Consider the following 16,901-nt stretch of genomic DNA (forward strand, 5'->3'; position numbering starts at 1 on the left):
AAGGGCAACTACATTTCATCTCATGTCAGCTCTTTTCAGCTAGTAGTGGTTACCCAGCTGGCAGTGTGGAGGCGGGTTCTGAAGCTGGGTATTTCGGATCAGCAGGAAAGACTGTAAGTGCTACCTGTCACAGAAGCTGCATGATAGAGGTGTGGCACAATTTTAACCCTGTTTCTGAGGAGTAGAGAGCACCGTATTTGAAATCAGAGAGGATCAGGAAAATCAGAGCCATAGAAATGATAAGTATTTTCTTGGAAATCAATGTTTCATGGTTTGTGAATACAATTGCGGAGACACAGGGAGCACAAGAGAAGCAAATGACGTGTATACCTAAGTGAAGGCTGATGGGCTGATGGAAGCCTTAGAGACCTCATTGCTTTACTCGCAGAATGTTTTTACATTGGAGGTATGATCATGTTGAAAGTGGTAGAATTAAACATAGTGGTGGTGTGGAAGGTGTGAATGGAGGAGCTCTGGTCAGCTTTGTTCTCTGTTCCAGAAATTTCTCTAACACTAGTTGAAGGACACCAAGGGAGGACAACCATGGGAGTAAAATATCAGACACATGTAAGGTTTCCTGTTGTGGTTTTTTTTTTTAATTGTTTGTCTTTTTGCCTCAGATGACCGTACTACCAGAACTGATTGATATTTTTGGCTCCAAGTCATATTTTGTACAGAAAATTCTAAAGTTATCAAAACATCTTTTGTTCTATGTCGTGTCTCTAAAAGTATGAGCTAAGATTAAACTTTTGTTATAAGGGAGGAAGCTATTTATTTATTTTTTTATTTTTAATAGGTGTTTCTAACTTATGTAAGTGCAAAAACAGTAATAAAATTTTATTTGGTGTCACATGATATTTTTTGCACCCTTTAATTTCAACTACTTGAATTGCTTAAATAAATTACTTTAGCAAATAATCAGACCATAATGTTCCAATTATTGTTAGTGCTTTACAAATAAACCATATAAATGCCTGACATTTCCAACTTTGAAAAATGCCTGAGGACCATTGAACATATGGTCTATAAATTTACCTACAGGTTGAAAACGCAGCCTGTCTCTTTAAGGCCTGTAATTTGGGGTTTTTCCAGTGTGTGACATAAATTTCATAATTATCAAAATAAGGCAGTATGTGTTTGATACTAACATGACTTGTCTCAATGAAAGAAAAAAAAATCTGACAGATCTTTGGAGGAAATAGTCACCACGAAAAGCGTAAAATGTTTGCTCTTGATCCAGATTTGCTGACAACATATAGGAAAAGACGTGGCGGGTTTATGATAGCAACATGTCTGAACAAACCATGAATACTTCCTTTTGGCGATTTCTCTTATGATGTACATACCCGATTTCAACAGAAAGCAAAAAGCATAATTGGGCGACCATTTTTCTTTTTGAGAGAATCAAAGAGATTAGTGTTTTTCAAGATATTTAGATTGAGATTCCCTATAACAAGTGTATTTTACATCACAATACAGAGAGTACTAAGTGCTTATATATGTGTGCACCCACGCACACACGTAAATGAAACTAAGGTTTACTTAAAAAAATACTTATCCTTACTATGTGTGACTACATGTGGTACTTTACATTTTATTTATTGATTCCTTTTTTAAAGATGTTATTGGGGAAGGGGAACAGGACTTTATTGGGGAACAGTGTGTACTTCCAGGACTTTTTTCCAAATCAAGTTGCTGTCCTTTCAATCTTAGTTGTGGAGGGTGCCGTTCAGCTGCCAGTTGTTGTCCTTTCAGTCTTACTTGTAGAGGGCGCAGCTCAGCTCCAGGTCCAGTTGCCGTTGCTAGTTGCAGGGGGCGCAGCCCACCATCCCTTGCGGGAGTCGAACCGGCAACGTTGTGATTAAGAAGATGCGCTCCAACCAACTGAGCCATCCGGGAGGCAGCTCAGCTCAAGATGCTGTGTTCAATCTTAGTTGCAGAGGGCGCTGCCCACCATCCCTTGCGGGACTCGAGGAATCGAACTGGCAACCTTGTGGTTGAGAGCCCACTGGCACATATGCGAATTGAACCGGCAGCTTTCGGAGTTAGGAGCACGGAGCTCCAACTGCCTGAGCCACCGGGCCCGCCGTTTATTGATTTTTTTAAAAGAAGCTGGTTACAATTGACCAAATTAATTTTACAACTCCCTAGTGTGTTGAAATCTTATTTTTCACTGACCAGTTGTTTTGGATTCATATAGGTGCCGTGTAACTGTCCAATTTGAATCACTGTATGATTACGTCAAGTAATTCTGACTGAGACTTTCACAGAGTGGCAAGATATGAGAAATCTGAGTTCTGATTTTAGCTTCAGACACTTGCCTTACGTGCACAACTTGCTGAGGGCTAGTTTCCTGTCATGCCTAATAGTGCTTTATAGGAAGAAGTGGGAGGTGCAGATTCTGTAGTCAGATAGCCTGGATCTGAATTCTGGCTCACAATGGCTGTGTAAATGACCATGGGCAAGCTACTTAACTTCTTTAAGCCTCAGTTTTCTCATCTGTAAAATGGACATTTTATTCCAATATGACTCCTTTTTGACATATTGTGAGGATTTAATATAAGGCGAATAGAATAAGCACTCAATAAATATTAATTATTATTATTATTGAAAAGTCCCCTAAAATTGTCAGAATCAAGAAGGTGATATCAAATGTCTGTGTCTCTAAATTTACATGGTCAAAACTGACATAGGTGTCAGCTAACGTTTATTGTATCCTCGCCATGTGCCTGGCACTGGGCAAAGTACTTTATATGCATTTAACCTTTACAACATTTAATGCCCATTTGATCTTCTAGTAGTGTAATGAAGAAAGCATTATTATTCCCCTTTTGGAGATGAAGAACTTGAAGCTTAGAGAGCTCAAGTAACAGAGTTGGTAAATGGTGGAGCTGGGATTCCAGTTCAAGTGTGACTGATTCCAGAGCCCAAACACCTCTGCTTATAAATCACCATTGGCTCTGTTTCCCCTCCACCCCCCAATAGCCTGACTCCCTCTCTTATTTCATGCCTCTGATCAATTTTCACTGTATCCCTCTCATGTAAAATAGCAATTCCCTCTCTCAACACCCCCTTACCTCCTGTCTGCCACACCCTACTTTAGTTAGCATTTGTCACTAACGCTATTTGTCACTTTATATTTGCTTGTCCATTTCTCGATTATCTTTCTCCCATTGAAACCAAAGCACCAAAGGGTAGGTAGGGCCTGTTCACTGCTGTATCCCCAGTACCCACAGTGGTATCTGGGGCATGTTAAGAAGAAACCCACAGGCGTCACTTGTGCTGATGTCCTTGATAATAAACCTAGATTTAACACCTGACCTAATAATTATTGTCTCAATCTTTCCTAGAAATATAACCTTCATCAGCCAGTCTGGAATTTTATGGCCAGGCACCAGTAAGGTCATCTGTCCCCTAGAAAGAAGAGGCAATCTGCATGATAAAAACCTTTGCAGTTCCCTTCCCCCCAAAAGAAGATGTGTCTGGGTCTAAAAATAATCCTTTCTTTTTTTAATTACCAGTTCCCCGCCTCCCCACTTCTTCCTTTTTTGTACAAATCTAAAAATCTTCCATTTTGTACAACCCCTTGGAGCACCCATCTAGTCACTAGATGGGTTGTTGCCTAATTCAGGAGTTGCTTAATAAAGCCAATCAGATCTTCAAATATACTCGGTTGAATTTTGCTTTTTAACAGGCACATAACATGTACTCAATAAATATTTATGCTTGAATGAACAAATGAATTAATTGGAGTAAATTAAACGGAAATAAACCATAGAAAACTTAAAGAAAATCTTTACTTACACATTTCATTATTTTTAGATTTGTTCTGAATGTTTTCATGTTCATATGTATGTTCATCTTTTTAATATTTCGTGTTTAGAATGTTCTATAAGCCATTGCTTCTCCTAAGAAGAATTTGGAACTTCAGTACATAAGATGGGGCCTTCCCTTTAATTAATTTCAATCAGTGTTTTGCAAAATTGATGTTACTATTTGCACTTAACTGTATATGGATGGAGAAAAGATATAAGGCGTCAGAAGTCCTCAGCTGCACGATCCTTATATTCCACGAGATGGCGCTCCTATCATATAGAAGTCAGCTTCTTGTCTCTCCCATCTTGTTTCTGAGACCCTGTCGTGTTTTTCTTGGTTTGTCTTTTTAATCTGATTGTGTTATCGCTTCTTGGTCTTTTGGCTAAGATCAAGTGTAGTATCTATTCTTACCAGTTTAATTTGATTGTGCTTGTCTCTGCTTCTTCTGCCTTTTCCTTGGGATTTTTGTTTTCTGTCTTTCTTTTCTAATTACAACTTCACCTGGGCAGTTTATTATATAGAACATCTTTATTGTTGAACAAAGTTAGGTGAGTTTTATGTTCCTTGATTTTATCCTTAAAATCCAATAATGGATGCATAACAATATAGATTATATATTTAGTTTTCTAAGGATAAGCACATAATTAGTTAGGTTGCTTTTGAGGTCACTGTTGGGTTTTTTTTTTCTTCCCCTTGTTAGTTTAATTTTGTAAGGTTTTTAAAGAGTTGTGAGGGTTGAGGTTCTAAACTGTTTGCAAGGTCTCTCATGTGGCTGTTGGCTGACTATTCTTTTCCCTTGATTTGGTTAATTTTGTAAGATATTTTAGGAGTTTTAAGGCTTGGAAATAAGATTTGCCCAAGTAGTACAGCTTCCGGGAAAAACCAGGAACTGAATTGGGACCAACTGGCCTGAAGACTACCCCACTTTCACTCTGACCCAAAGATGTCCTGCTCTTTTGGTTCCTTCAAGTAATCCTGATATTCAAGGTAGAAGTTTACAAAGTAGATTAATAATTTAAAAAGGCAGAAGGAAATGATTACTGAGAGCTGCGACAAAACCAGAGAATATTGCTCAGCTGACGTGATACACCTCGCACTCGTGTACTGTCCTGCTCTCGTTCCGTTTGTTTTGCTTTTCCAGCATCCCTTCCTTTTGGGAAATGGTCTGTACTCCCCTCTACTTGATTGCAGTAGGACCAGCAGGACCAGCAGTTTTGGGCTCAGTCTCCTTTAATTCATGAATGTATTAGGTTGGTGCAAAGGTAATTGCAGTTTAAAAGGTTAAAAAAAAATTAAAATTGCAAAAACCGCAATTACTTTTGCACCAACCTAATATATGTGACCTAGCATGACCAACTAGAGAAACTTTTCTCCCTGGAGAAGGGGATTGGCAGGGGGTGGGGGCGTATAGCCGACATGGAGCCTCTTAAAGTACTTTGTGTGTCTGTGGGGGGAGGACATTGATATTAATGTTGGATGTTGCGATTATAAACTCTCAGTACCGCATGCAACCATTTTCTTGATTGAGTTACAAAGAGGAAATCATCATCCTATTTTTTTGCTTACTGCTGCCTTCTCTTATGTGTTGGCTCCCTCTTCCCTGTGCCCTGAATTTAGAAAAATCCCATAGCTGCCAAGTTACTTTCAACAGAAAGAAGCAGCCTCATTTCAGGTATTGAAAAATACAGTCTGGTCCAGCTCAAAACTTCAGTCTCATGTGCTAATCAAAGTTTCCCTCCATCCAGCTCAGGTTGGCTGTATAGCTCATGGCCATGTAATTGTTAAGGGGTAGATGCACTCTGTCGTCTGCTGGACTGCTTACTGGTTTCCATTCTTTCTTCTCCAGTTGTTGGGTCAAGGAGGAGAGGATGAGGAAGAGGGAGGGTGTCACGTTTGGTGCTCTTTTATTTTTTTTATTTTTTTATTTTTTCAATTAAAGTTTATTGGGGTGACAATTGTTAGTAAAGTTACATAGATTTCAGGTGTACAATTCTGTATTACATCATCTGTAAATCCCATTGTGTGTTCACCACCCGGAGTCAGTTCTCCTTCCATCACCATATATTTGATCCCCCTTATCCTCATCTCCCACCCCACACCCCCCTTACCCTCTGGTAACCACTAAACTATTGTCTGTGTCTATGAGTTCTTGTTTCTCATTTGTTTGTCTTGTTCTTTTGCTGTTTTTGGTTTATATACCACGTATCAGTGAAATCATATGGTTCTCTGCTTTTTCTGTCTGACTTATTTCGCTTAGCATTATAACCTCAAGATCCATCCATGTTGTCACAAATGGTCCTATTTCATCTTTTCTTACCGCTGAATAGTGTTCCATTGTGCATATATACCACAACTTCTTTATCCATTCATCTATCGAAGGACATTTTCGTTGTTTCCAGGTCTTGGCCACCGTAAACAAAGCTGCAATGAACATTGGGGTACACTTGTCTTTGCGGATCAATGTTTTCAGATTTTTTGGGTAGACACCCAGGAGAGGGATTGCTGGGTCAGATGGTAACTCTATTCGTGATTTTTTGAGGCACCTCTTTTAAACTGACCTCCCTGGGCGGGCTCGTCAGAGACAGCCCGTGGGTCTTCACTTTCTCTGCATGAGCAGCAGAGGCCCAGAGGCTCCTTCAGGGTCATTCTTCCCGCTTGCTTTTGTCCTCTGGTTCCATTATCCATTTCAGGACTTCCCAGGGGGGTCAATAACTTTCCAATAGCTTTGATTGATGAGAAAACCAAACTTTTGGGTTAAAGGTTCTCCCTGTTATTTTCAGTTCTTCACCTCGCTTTATGCTGTTTGAACCTAATTTAAAATCACTTCTCCGTTGGAATGAACAGACTAGGTAGGTTTTAATGAAGGGTGTAATTTTTTGAGTTTCCATATTACACAATTAATCTGATCACTGTGCTAATTTATAGTTGACTGGATAAGACACTAATTCTGTGGGTTTTTGCGGAGGGTTTTCCCCCCCCATCAGTACAGCCTTAGGGAAACCTTGATATTAAGGTAGGTGACTTTTCAGCCTATGTGTAGCCACTATAATCCTATTAGAGCATGATTTAATTACACAGAATATTTTTATTGTGGGTGAACTCGTTATAATAATTTTCATTATTATATCAATCTGACGAGGGGTAGTTCTCCTATAGCAGATAGTTTTGGTTCTGTTTCCAACACTGGAATCATAAAAAGACCTTCTAGTCCAACTGTTTGCATTGTGCTCAAGTTTAATTGCTGGGTTTAAATGGTAGTTTTCTTCAAATTGGGCCTGTGCTGAAATAACATGACCGGGTAAGCAAGGGACCATCCAGTCATTTGGTTGTTACTTGAAATGAAAGTTTGGCAATATTTTCCCACTAAAATGAGTGATTTTTTTGGATCAGTTATTTTAGAGTCAGCCTGACTTGGCCTGAGTGACCCTTCTAACTCCAGGACTCTGTTAACTGCCCTCCTCTAATGGGATGCCCGTGACTTGCCTTTGGCACGCCACCTGCCCCAGTGTTTGCAGCTGTTCAAAGCGCCCTGTGCTCGGAGAAGCAGCCCTCGGTAAATTGTCAGCTGCGTGTTCACAAGGTGCTGCTGTGTGCAAGCCAATGCCAGCGCCTGCAGGCCTGTATAGATGCTGCTGCAACATGTTGGAGATCCCACGGAAACAGAGCACTTGCCTTTCCTTAAAAAAAAAAGAAAAGTGTATACATATATATATGTATATATATATGCCTTCAACAGTTTACTGCCTCTGAGGGAGTAAAACCCTAAATAGAAACAATATTTCTTTGCCCAAATTATTATGCCTCGCAAACTTAGTGGGGAGGGAGACCCAGTAATTAAAACTAAAACATCAAGTCATATAAAATGTCATATAATGGTTAGCTGCAGGGTTCACTGGGCTTGCTTGGAACATGTGCTCTTATGCCTTCCAAACTCTGCTACACCAGGAGGCTTAGACTGAAACTATTGGATTTCAGTGGTGCACTATCCAGGCTTATATCTTGAAGATGAGACAATGTCTGACTTGGAAACGAACTCAGCTGTCTGGTGGCTTCCATTCAGTTGAAAACAATTCAGTTCAATTCTGTTTCATTCAATACAATTTAGTGGATCCATTTTCCTGGGTGGTTATGGCCCATGGTCTGTGTGCCGGGCACAGAGTGGGAGGCCAAGAAAGGTAGAGCTCAGACCTGCTCTGCTGGTGTCTGTCCTCCTCCCAGCCTGCCCTGGGCCCTGGAAGCCTGCTGTACATGGACCACATCACCTTGCTTCCTCGCCCTGTGGCTTTGGGTTGGTTCAGGCCATGGAAGACACCAACTGAGATGGGAGTGGGCGGGAGTGAGAGCTTGGGGTATTTATCCCCTGACACCCCCCTTGAACTGCAGGCTTGTGTCAGCTTTGCTTCTGCTCAGCCATCCTTCTCTGTGCAGCCCTGTCTCTGAGTAGGTCCTTTATGCCTTAGTGTGATCAGTGTGCCCTGATGTTCCTGTCCTCAGGATACTGTGTCCACCTTGCGGCTTTCCTTAAGCTGTGCCCACTGTTTTGAAAATACACCTTTTATTCAACTCTTTTTTTGTTATTCAGCTTGTGTCCAGCGGAGAACCCAACAGATACCCTTAAGCAGCCTTCAGTCCAAATTATGAGTTCATTCGCATTGCAGGGGTTATTGTGGGTCAAGTGACGAGGTGCTAGGTTTTGGGGATGTGAACCCCTGTCAATATGGCAGACGCAGTTCCAACTCTCAGTGAAAGCATTGCATCAGAGAGCACAGAAATTAAACCAGTGATTGCACAACAGTGTAATGAGTGTATGACAGGTGATGAAAGAGTACATGGGGACCTTCCTGAGGGAGCAGTTTAAATTGAAATCTGTGGAACGAGCGGGCATTGATTAGGTGAAGGATAGAGACAAGTGTGATAGCATTAGGAATGGTAGCGAGTGTTCTAGAGAAAGGAAGTGCATGTGTGAAAACCTAGTGGAGAGAATGTGGCTTATTGGAGGTGGGTGAGGCTTCAGTATGGCTAAGATAGGAGAGGGTGTGAAAGAGGAGATGAAGGTAGACGGTAAGGAGAGGCCTGTCTCCTATTGATATGTTTGGAGCTTATCCTAAAGGGACAGGAAATCATTGAAAGATTTTTAAGCAATTGGATATGAGTTTTAGAAGGAGTCGTTTGGCTGCAAGGTGGAGAGTGAATTGGAGGAAAGAGGGATGGAAGGAGCTGGGAGAAAAGAGAGAATGGTGGCCAGAGCTCATGGTGACAGACATTAAGAGAACCCAGCGTGTCAAGAGGTACTTAGTCGCTTTCTCTTTATTCTTGTTCTCCTCAGCTGCCCACGATGGGTAAGCCCCAGACGCTTCTTTCTAGAGTGACAGAGTTGCTCCGGTACAAGAGCAACTTTTCCAGCAGCAAAAGACTCTGGGGGAACATCCGTGTGGTGGGAAGGTTCAAGGGGTGCAGGAAGTGGGAGCACGGCCAGAACCATGTGAAGGGGGCTCTGCAGGGCCACCAGGGCACTGCACACAGGGCACCATCTCTCGGTGTCCTCGGAGAAGCAGGGACAGCTGACATAGTGTGACTTGGTACCGCTAGTCCCAATACCTTCTCCTGTCTGTCAGTCTGTCTATGTATCATCTATCTATCTATCTATCTATCTATCTATCTATCTATCTATCTATCTATCTATCTATCTCCTTACTTATCTATTGTCTTTTTGTTCTCCAATGAAGAGAGGCTATGTCCAAAAGAGAGAGCAGGCTGTGTCCCAGAAGCTGGCCATGCTCCTTGTCTACCTAAACTTAGAGAAAGGGCAGAGCACGCATCCAGCCTCCCCAACCCCCAGAGCCCCAAGGTAGGACACTACCTGGTGCTGGAGCCGGGAAGAGCACTGAATCAAAGGAGAAATTCTGTTTTGAAACCAAAGGGCTGAGTTTTCAAGTAACTAACAGTATCCAGAAATTGTGGAATATGCCTGGGTGTGAACAGGGGATGGAAAAGGGAGATTTCACAGAATAGAAGGAGATTGAAATGGTTTCTAGTTTATACCCCATTGAGCTTAAACTTCTCAATAAGTGCGCGCGCGCGCACACACGCGTGCACACACACACACACACACTTAAATACAGATAAATGTAAATGGATATCATTTTTAAAATTTTCATGTATATATATGCATACATACATACATATATAGCAATGCGTATGTACATATGCACACATTTCCTATAGATACTGTGAAACTTGGAAAATATGACATGTATAAAAGAAGATGAAAATCACCCTGTTACCAATAACTGCATTGAATTTTATCACATAAAATGCGTTTAAAACTCTTGCCCATCGAGATACCTTGTATAGACTGCATTTAAGGTGTTTGGTACATATCATTAAAGCACCTTAGAGAAGTTGTGCTGACGTACCCCGTCCCTGTACACTTGACTGCATTCAGTGTTACAATAGTATCGCTACTCCTACAAAAACTTGTCAGTGCGGTCAATGAAAAATAGTGTATAATTGCTTTGATTTGTATCTTTTATTATTAAGAACTTATGTTTTTATTAGATATGTTCTTCCCATATAGAGTACTTCTTTGGTGATCTCTTCATTGCATTTTTCAAAAAATTGTTTACTTTTGTTTGTTTGTTTTAGAAGAAATGTATATGCGTACTAAGACTATTCATCTTGTGTAATGCATTTTGGAAATATTTTTTCCTGTTTGTCTTTGAATTCAGTTCCTCGTACTTTTTGTGCTACAGATGTTTTTCATTGGTATGTAGTCAAATATTATCGATAATTTCCTTTAAGATTCTTCCTTCATTTTTCAGCTTAGAAAGGCTTTCCTCACCCTGAGATCAGAAAAATCTGGCTTATATTTTATTTTATTTGGTCTATTAAAAACACTAATTTTTAAACATAAAACTCTTTAATCTACCCTGAATTAATGTTGATTTATGTACAGTGAGTGGTAGGAATCTATTCCCCTATACTTAAACAAGTTATCAAGTAGCATTTATTAAAAGTTGATCCATTCAGGGTTTATTTCTCCCCCACTGTAGAGAGTACATATGATGTAGGGTCCCATTCATAGCTTTTATAGTCAAAACCACCCCTGGCGTGCATCACCTCACCTTTCTAATTTGCTAGCCAAGGACCAGAACAATTCACTCACAAATCTCATTTACTTCATAGTGTTAAAGAAGCCTAATAGTATCTTAGAAGGTAATGAAGAGGATTAAGTCTGATAGGACATCTATAATACCTCATCAGTAAATGTTAAGACACGTAGTTTTGTGTTTTTGTGTAATGTTTACTTGAAAGCATTCTGGATTGGAGCCAGAAAATCTGAGGACTTTTATAAACGTCATTCTTTTTCTGAGCAACTCATTCACTTCTTTTCTGGGTCTGATAGCTACTTATGTCACAGAGCTGTTAGTTTCAGTAGAGAATATTCTCTCTCTCTTTCTTTCTCTTCACACACACACACGCGCATGTGTATACGTGAGTGTGTACTTCTAGCTATGCACACGTGTGTTTGTGTGTGTGTATGTGTGTGTGTGTGTGTGTGTGTGTGTGTGTGTAGAGAGAGAGAGAGAAAGTACTTTCAAGGCTGTAAAAGACTACACAAATGTAAGGTACGTTTGTTAAGGTTTCCTTGAAGACTGGAAGCATACAGCATCTTCAGGGACCAGTTCTTCGTTATATCCTTGAGTTGGCTTTATTAAATGAGAAAAGTTGAACCTATTATGCAGCTGCTTGGTGTCAAGTAACAGAAACTGACTCTGGTTAACTTATGCAAAGAGGGAATTTATTGGAAGGATATGAAGTTCCTCAGGGACCAGATTGGGGGCGGGGGAAAAAGAACAAGGGGCTACAACAGCTGTCTGTGTGTGTTAGAGGCGGTGTGAGGTGGAGGAGTGCATCCTTTTTAGCAGGAACTGATCAAATATGTTCCCCTAAACACTCTTCTCACCCAAAAAGAAAGTTAAACTGTATTCAGCTTTTTTTGATATTATTCTGCTGAAGATTAAAATGTTGGCAAGAGAGCATATGTGGCCCCAGCTTATGTCATGTGCTCACCTGTTGGTTAGAGATGGGCAGGGTGATTCATTGACATTTGCCAGTCTGTGTGTAGAGATGGGAGAGGGGTCTCCACAAAATGATTTAAGGTGAAATTCACATATGAAGGAGGGTATGATTATTGAGTGGCCGACATACAACAAATGTCACAAAGCATCGTCAGGCCTCTTTTGCAGCTTTAAGGAAACCTGACAGAGAGAAGCAATCGGAAGAGGACATCCCAGGATAAAAGCCAAAGAGCTCTTAACTTTGGTTGTCACAAAATTCCAGCCCCTAGGGTGTAGCCATCACTGTCTTTGACCCTGACCCAACACGATCCGCCTCTTCAAGAAGGATGAGGACGGGGAAAGACATCGTAGAGGCCGATGCTTTGCAGGCCTTCGAGGTCCAAGCTTTGGGAAGATTTCGTGTTGAGATACTGTAACCCAGAACTATGGCCACAAGCAAGCACCAAATTCCCCCCAGCTGAGAAACGGCAGAAGAGGAACACAATTGATTGCAGTCTGAGTCTTAAGACTCAAGACGTCTCTGCTTCGGCATAATTAAATCTCCTTAAGTCCATTTCTAAAGAAAAGAAAAGAAATGAAAACATGAACTCATAAGGCTGTACCTTTCCCTCTGTGCGTATTCCTGGGGGAAGGTGATCCATTAGAAACAGAGGCAGACATGCCAAGAGCAATAAAGGGGCAGGCTCTGTGGGTTGAGCAGGCTGTGGTTACAGGCTTTCCCTGAGAATCTTGCTCATTCATTAATTCTAGCCTTGGAAGTGGGCCAGGCCGTGTGGTTTCACCACAGCAAGGGGCAAGATCCTAATGATTAAATGTTCTTTGTTGCCTTGCATTTCACTTTTTCTAGTAATGCACTTTGAAGAATGGAAAATTGAGTTTTCAATACTTTGTTGTTTGCTGAAGTTAAGTCTAGAGGTAATTGAAGCCAGTTGAAAGCTGAAGGGAATGGCCAGAGCAAAGCTTAGAGTACAGGGGAGGCCGAGGGACCCACGTTGGGTGCATCAGTACGTCATGCTATCTCCGTCTCTGCCATTTCTCCCTTTTTATTGTGTTAGAAGCTGTAGTTGGAATTCATGTGTGGAGAATGGGATTATTCATTGGAAAATACATTTCTTTCCACATTCTCTTTGGATCAGTAATACCTTTAGTGTGTATAGAAGGCATGGGACCAGACCAATAAGAAATGGCTTCTTAATGGGCAGTAGAGTGTCACCATTTTTTGGCTTGAAAACCTTTGGCAACTCAAGTACCCTTTGTACTTTTTTCTGGATGGCAGACCAGACTTTAATTTCATTAAATTTACTTTTCTATGTGATCTCCACGAATTCATCCACGTCATCTCGGGGAAATACAATGCTTCTGTTTGGTGATGCTCAAATAGATCGATAATTTGAGCACTTGGAGCAGAGTAAGTGACCTACAAATATTAATAAATGAGTAAGTTAGGTTAGTTTCCTCCAACAAGTCATAAACACAGGAAAAATTCAGACAACAGAGCAATTAAGTAATTAAAATGTTTTTCTCTGCTGACCTGTTAAAACAAAGTTCTAGTCTTCAAACTGTTTGGTTGTATATGAAAGAGAATATATTTGTAGGTGAGAAATTATTGCTCTTTTAGATGGAAGAACCAGAAAGCACAGGTGCTAGTTCCTACACCAACGTCGCCGGAAGAAAGCTCCCCGCTTTCAACTTTTTGAGGTTTGCTTTGGCACTTGATTCAACTTGGTTTCTGGCTAGGAGGAGAATGGTGAGTCTGTCAGTGGCAGGAGATTTCAGAGGAAAAGTTAGGTTTCTCTATCTTTGCTCTTCATTTGATAGCTACATTTTGAATGTTTATAACATACAAGCAGTGTGTTGGACATTCCAGCTAAGAACCTGTAGTAGATAGAGTTACCATTATATATATATTCCTTGTAAACAGCTTTATTGAGATAATAATTTACATACCATAAAATTCACCTGTTTTTCATCATCACAATCAAATTTAAAATATTTTCATCACCCCCAAAAGACACCCCGTACCAATTAGCCCCTCATCTCTTTCCCCCCTCCCCTCAGGTCTCGGCAACCACTAATCTATTTTCAGTCTCTGTAGACTTGCCTACTCTGGTATTCCATAGAAACGGAATCATACAACATGTGGTCTTTTGTGTCTGGCTTTTTTCATTTAGCATAACGTTTTTGAGGTCCATCCATGTTATAGAATATACTAGTACTTTGTTTCTTTTTATTGCTGACAAGTATTTGATAGTGTTTATCCATTCATCAGTTGATGGACATTTGGGTTGCTTTCACATTTGGATATTATGACTCAAGCTACTATAAACATTTGTGTACACATTTTTGCATGAACATATGTTTTCATTTTTTTTGAGTATATATCTAGGAGTAGGATTGCTGGATCACACAGTAATCCTATATTTAACTTTTTGAGGAACCGCCAAACTGTTCTCTGTAGTGACTGCGCCATTTTAAATTTACATTTAGCATGTCTTGATTTAAAGAAAAAAATGAGCATTCATTGCAAGGCTTAAAGGATTTCTGTACTCATTGGAGACTTACTATGTTTTTGTAAAGTGTTTAGCACAGTGTCTGTCATATCAGACTTAATCTTCCTAGTAGGCCTATGCAGATGATACTATTATAAAGCCCATTTAGTGATAAGAAAGCTGAGGGGTGGGGAAGTTCAGTGATTTGCCCAAGGCCACACAGAATGGGAGACTTTTAATACGTGTCTATCTGGCTCTAAAACTGAGCTTTTTTGTTTGTTTGTTTTAAGATTTTATTGGGGAAGGGGAACAGGACTTTATTGGGGAACAGTGTGTACTTCCCGGCCTTTTTTCCAAGTCAAGTTGTTGTCCTTTCGATCTTAGTTGTGGAGGGCGCAGCTCAGCTCCACGTCCAGTTGCCGTTGCTAGTTGCAGGGGGCGCAGCCCACTATCCCTTGTGGGAGTCGAACCGGCAACCTTGTGGTTGAGAGGACACGCTCCAACCAACTGAGCCATCCGGGAGCTCAGCGACAGCTCAGCTCAAGGTGCTGTGTTCAATTTTAGTTGCAGGGGGCGCAGCCCACCATCCCTTGCGGGAGTCGAACCGGCAACCTTGTGGTTGAGAGGACACGCTCCAACCAACTGAGCCATCCGGGAGCTCAGCGGCAGCTCAGCTCAAGGTGCTGTGTTCAATTTTAGTTGCAGGGGGCGCAGCCCACCATCCCTTGCGGGAGTCGAGGGATTGAACTGGCAACCTTGTGGTTGAGAGCCCACTGGCCCATGTGGGAATCGAACCGGCAGCCTTCGGAGTTAGGAGCACGGAGCTCCAACCGCCTGAGCCACTGGGCCAGCCCTAAAACTGAGCTTTTTAACAGCTGTACTGTTAAGCTTCTCTGTCCCCCATCCCCTGCCCCTTTATTCGGCAGGTACAAATTAACATTACACTAAGAATGTGCTGGGTAAGCCGTGTAAATCTAGTTGAAAGGACATATGTGGGGCCACCCTTCTGAAACAAGATGAAACACAGATTCCACCCATAGGTTGATGGTCAGTACTGCATCAATTGATGGGCTCAGGGTATTAGAAAGAAGAACTTCTGTCTGATCTATTATGAGGTAATCCAAATCTAAGAAAAAAAAAAAGGGAAAATAAAATATCTTATTACCTTATACAATGTGGTGAATGCTTACTACAGACCAAGCGTAATGCTGAGTAGTACGTCAGACACCGTAAATCCCTTAATCTTCACAAACACACTAAATTCAAACAGGCACTGGGTTTGTTCCCATTTCCCAGATTGGGAAATATTAGCTTAGAGAAATTAAGTACGTACCTTTGCCCTTGTCACATTGCTGGGAGAAGTAACAGAGCTAGGATTTAAACATGCAACCTAGGTCCAAAGCATGGGCTTGTTATCACAATGCCATGAAATTCCTTTAGAAGGAGCAACCACTATGAAATTTCCTCTGATATAAGACTCCACTACAAAAAATTGGTCTGTGGTTACTTTGAAATAGAGGTTTTTAAATCTATGTCCAGTAAATGCAATTTTAATTTTCAACTTCAAAGTCGTATATGAATAGAATTATAGCTTTTTAGTCTTGACAAATGTCACAATTTTATGGTAAACGTTTTGGGAGAAACATTGTGTTCCAAAAGCTGCAAGTACATTAAATTTTTGTGTCAAAAGCCAAAACCTTTTTCTCTCAGTGGGATGTTTTATTGTGGAATTCCCGGATAACCCACAGCCAGCATTATCTGGAAAGTGAGATAATCTAGTGATGGCATCATACAGGCCAAAATAATAGCCCATAGAATGTCTTGGGGCCTTTGGTGGCATCCCTGTGGAGCGAGCTCAACTTTGCTCCTGGGATACCTGGTCGAAGGTATTCTTCAAGGCTGATCGCAAACGTTGGCTGTAGGCTTGCATGCAGACATGAAACAATACTGGGAAGTTGTCAGGACAGGGATTGGGAGGGTACAGGTCCCGATCAAACACATACTCTGTTGGTTAATTGTTATGAAAGAACTGAACGAGCTGTTGAATCCTTCTGGGTCATGCTTTCTTTGTCTATCAAATAACAGAACTCACTGCACAGAGTTGTTTTGAGTATAAAAGTATTTGAAACATGTACAGGACTCAGGGGCAGCACGGAGCCTATAGGGGGGCCCTCCTACTTACCAGTGTTTAGACTCATGGAGCTTGGAGACAGGCAGACCTGGGATAGAATCATGAATTTGGTACTTACTTTTATGTTTAGAGAGGGCTTGAAGATACACAAATATTTATGCTCCCCATGCCACAGTATAGAGTTATGGATGGGAGTCTACCTTTCCCATTTCTCCCTGGGGTTATGGGTGACCATGTGACTGAATTCTAGACTGGAAACTTAGCAAAAGCAATGTGCAATTCCAGGCCTGGCCGCTACACCTCCCATCTAGTGGCCTCCATCCATTTTCTCCTTCCTATTTTGTTGCAATACACACAGTGACAGAGCTTCTGGCAGCCTGGATT

General features: G+C 41.1%; 1 pseudogene; it reads left to right on the forward strand.

The window, feature by feature from the left end:
• Positions 1 to 4,178: 4,178 nt before the first annotated feature.
• Positions 4,179 to 4,270, forward strand: LOC117034210 (uncharacterized; annotated as a pseudogene).
• Positions 4,271 to 16,901: the final 12,631 nt, after the last annotated feature.

The sequence above is a fragment of the Rhinolophus ferrumequinum genome, chromosome 14 (assembly GCF_004115265.2).
Source record: "Rhinolophus ferrumequinum isolate MPI-CBG mRhiFer1 chromosome 14, mRhiFer1_v1.p, whole genome shotgun sequence".
NCBI lineage: Eukaryota > Metazoa > Chordata > Mammalia > Chiroptera > Rhinolophidae > Rhinolophus > Rhinolophus ferrumequinum.